At 37.8% G+C, this 4,412-nt stretch overlaps 1 pseudogene across 1 annotated transcript; it reads right to left on the minus strand.

Moving 5' to 3' along the window:
• Positions 1–260: 260 nt before the first annotated feature.
• LOC113895025 lies at positions 261–2,359 on the minus strand (annotated as a pseudogene). Its single transcript, XR_003511741.1, has one exon. The product of XR_003511741.1 is annotated as a histone-binding protein RBBP4 pseudogene (transcript).
• Positions 2,360–4,412: the final 2,053 nt, after the last annotated feature.

Genomic DNA, 4,412 nt, shown 5'->3' on the forward strand with positions numbered 1-4,412 from the left:
ATTAAACAAATTTCTTTAAGGAGAAGTTATAAATATCAATATCATCTTCCTAATGAGGCCTACCTAGGCCATCCTATTTTATTTTTATTTATTTTTTATTTTTTATTTTTTTTATGTAGAAAAGCAATTTATTCCATTATAAGCACTTAACACAGTTAGTCAAGGAGAGTAACAGGCCTGCTGGTGAAACAGGTCACCCAAAATAGAGATGGTATCAAACTAGTGGTCAAGGACTAACTCCTTAAAAAAAAAAAAGCAACTCTTATCCAGGATTAATTTAATTTTAAAAACAAATACAAGCTATTGGTTCACTCTTCTCAACTTAACTGGACAGTCTACCTGTGGTATAACTGTCAGGTAAAAACATACATCTTTACAACTTGGTGGTCCCAAGTTTTTTTAAAAAACCATTTCACAGAAAGGAAAGAAATAATATGAAAACAGCTCAAGAAATACACTAACAAGCAAAAATATATGGGGAAGGAGGAACACATTGTTTTGACTTAACTGAAGAAACTGAGAGGAGACTGGTCTATGTAAGGAAATGTGCATCCTGGAAAGTTCAGCGTGTAGGAATTTGTATGACTTGAATCTCCCCTATTTCCTGAATAAAAACAACATCTTGTAGTATTTATACTTCATGGCTCAGACACCTACCTCACTTAGCTCTATTTCTTACTCACTCTAGCCTTTACTTAAATGAGTCTGAAAAACTTGGGGATATAGCATAAGAAGAAAAATAACCACACATAATATTCCCCTTTTTGTGGCTACTTTTAGACCTCTGTTACTAGAAAATTCCTAAAGAAAATTTAAATATAAGTCTGTGGCTTTGCTGAATCAAGAAGCCCCCAGTTAATATTTAGAAAACACCTTCTGTTTGGACTAATAACATTGTTGATAGAACTTATTATAGAGAGATAACCAAACAAAGTCTGTGTCTCAAAACCAGTGTTAAATCAATCTCAGAGTTGAGAGGAAGAAAAGGGGAGTCTAAAAATCACAAGTGCAGACATGATCTAAGATCCTTGTCCTTCTGGATCCACGCTTCCTTCAGGGTCTTCATCATTATAAATGTTCTCAGCCATTTGCCACACTTGCATGATATTGTCTTCTGATACAGAACAAATCACCCAAGGTTCGTTGGGATTCCAGGAGAAATCAGATATCTTGGCAGTGTGACCACCATGAATAAACAACAACTCTGGTGGCCCATCTTCTGCATCTTCTGGGGATTGTTCCTCTCCAATTTTACTTAAATCCCAGACATTCAGTCTACGATCAGTACCACTGGAAGCCAAAATAGTCTCATTGTGAGGCGACCACTGAACCTGGAATATTTCATCCTTATGTGATTCAAAGGAATGCAACTTAAGTTTCAGATTTCTCAGATCCCACAGGGCAACAGTCTTGTCAGCTGATCCTGTGGCAAGAATGAACTCACTATAAGGATTGAAAGAAAGGCAGTTCACTTCAGCAGTGTGAGCATCAACTGAGTGGCTTGTTTTGGAAGTATTGTTTGAACGAGTATCCCAGATCATGAGTTTCTGATCATCAGCAACCGACCCAAAGAGGGACTCATGGAGCAGATGCCAGGAGACATCCTCCACTACTGCCGTGTGCCCTGTGAAGATGGTCTTCGCATCCACAACTTTCCCTTCCTTTGGAACAGCACTTATGTCCCACAGGCAGATGGTGTGGTCATCTGAAGCACTCAGTAAGTGCCCACTGAGATTTGGGTTCCAAGAAAGCCCATAGCCTTCCTTCTGATGTCCACGGAGACGCAAGTCTGGGTTGCACTCTCCAGAAGGGTCTGGTTTAGAAGGATGTTTTGTATAGTCAAAAACAAGAACATCACTGGATGGAGTCTTGGTTGCAATGATGCAAGGGTTCTGGGGCATATAGCGTGCCCTGTTTACCTCTCCTTCATGGTTGATCTTGATTTCTATTTCAGTTTTTCCACTAACCGAGCCAAAACCTCCAAATTCTCCTTTTTCACTGTCGTAGTGTGAAGCATCAAACTGAGCGTCATTGTTAGGGAGCTGCATGCTGGCTATCACAAGGTGGTTTTGCTCATCTGATGTGTGTGTCCCCAGGACAAGTCCATGAATACTGAAATCTTTCCCTTCTGGTCTGGTTACATCTAGAAGCCACTGTGCAGTTAGGCTAGGCCACTCCAGAGCATGGGTCATCACCAAATCGTAAAGAAAAGGGGTGTTCTTTTTCCATATTTTGTATTCTTCGTTGATCACACGTTCCTCTACTGCGTCATCAAAGGCTGCTTCCTTGTCGGTCATGGCGGGTAGGCAAGCCGGCGGGGATCCCGGGGTTGAGCGTTGCGGGAGGGGCGGGGAGCCTGCGGGCCCCTATTTTATTTTTAATTAAAAAAAAAATTTTTGGCCATGCCATGTGGCATGCAGGATTTTAGTTCCCCAACCAGGGATCAAACCCACACTGCCTGCAGTAGAAGCTCAGAGTCTTAATCATTGGACTGTCAGAAGTTCCATGCCATCATATTTAAATATTTTAAGACTCCTGTCTTCTACCCCATTCCCCTGCCAGTTCTCCTATCCTAATTTCCTAGTCATTTTTTATATGTACTTTTTATTTATATTATATTAAAAAGTGAAATGCTTTTTATTTATTAAATTTATTTAAAATTTCTTTTTATTTTCTCTTTAATTAAGTCATGCATGCATTCATTCAACCATCTGTTTCCCCCTACCAAAATTTAAGCTCTGTGAGAACCGGGATCTTCATCTGTCTTATTTACAGATACAACTCCAGAGCCTAGAACAGTGCCTGGCATGTGGTAGGAGCATATTAATTTGTTAAAGGAAAAGTCATTCATCACCTTTTATATTAATGGAATCATGCTACATTTCTGGAAGCTCTGAAGGAATTAGAAAATGTCATGCCTGACCGTAGTGCCAGTGTTCAGTTGCACAGCATGTGGTTATATAATTGAAACTTCTTCTTCCTTGGGAAATGCAAATAGAAAATCTGATCACGCTCATCTCTTTTCCCTACCAGTTTAAAATGACATGAGTTGTTTCTGTAATGCAGGATTTGAAGAAATAACTTTGATTTACAAATAAAAATATTGTAGAAATACTAATGTAATGTAACTCAATGGAAATTGATTTTTGTAAGGTTTCCTGTTTATACTCTATTTCTTAAAAGAATTTAAGGATACTAAGAACAAAATATACATACTCATTTTTACTATATAGTTATATTTATAAAAAAAGTCTTATTAATTGAAAATGAGTGAAATTTAGCCCATAAGGAATCTAGGCCTTAAAGACTTTTAGATGCCACTGGTATTTGGAAATTAGCAGAGTGGTCTACATTAATTGTAACATGGATTAAAACAAATAAAAAACAACAGGAACAACAATTAGAATGCCATTATGAGGAAAAAGGGGTATTGAATTATTTGCTAAATTTGTGCATGAAAATGTTTTATAGTATATTTAAGATTAGAAAGAGCTGAGTCTTGTGTCATCAAAAAGACAAGAGATAACAAGTGCTGGTGAGGGTATGAAGAAAAAGGAAACTCTTGTGCATTGTTGGTAGGAATGTAAATTGGTATAGTCACTATGGAAAACAGTTAGGTAAACTCAAAAAATTGAAAATAGAAATACCATTTGATCCAGGAATCCTTCTTTTGGGTGTATATACAAGGGAAATAAAAACATGACATTGACAAGGTATCTGCACCCCCAAGATCACCACAGTATTATATCATAATACATAATCATAGCCAAGATATAAAAATAACATGAGTGTCCATCAATGGATTACTGGGAAAAGAAGATTTGTATACATACACAATGGAATATTATTCAGCCTTGAGAAAGGAAATTCTGCCATTTGTAACAATATGGATGGAACTTGAGGGCATAAGTCAGAGAAAGAAAGAAAAATACTATATGACATCACTTATATATGGAATCTAAAAGAAATTGGAACTCAGAAAAAGAGAGAATAGGATTGTGGTTACCCAGGACTCAGGGATGAGGACGATCGAGAAATGTTGGTTAAAAGTTTTAGACTTCTATTAATAGTTACAATATTAAGAGTTTAAGGGATCTAATATACAGGCTAGTGATTATAACTAATAATACTGCCATATATTTGAAAGTTGTTCATAGAGTAGGTCATAAATATTCTTGCAAGAAAAATGAAATAATTATAAGATAGGGCGGAGGTGTTAGTTAACACCATCAGATTAGATCAGATCAGTCGCTCAGTCGTGTCCGACTCTTTGCGACCCCATGAACTGCAGCACGCCAGGCCTCCCTGTCCATCACCAACTCCTGGAGTTCACTGAGACTCACGTCCATCAAGTGAGTGATGCCACTCATCCATTTCATCCTCTGTCATCCCCTTCTCCTCCTGCCCCCAAT

This window comes from Bos indicus x Bos taurus, chromosome 7 (genome assembly GCF_003369695.1).
Source record: "Bos indicus x Bos taurus breed Angus x Brahman F1 hybrid chromosome 7, Bos_hybrid_MaternalHap_v2.0, whole genome shotgun sequence".
NCBI lineage: Eukaryota > Metazoa > Chordata > Mammalia > Artiodactyla > Bovidae > Bos > Bos indicus x Bos taurus.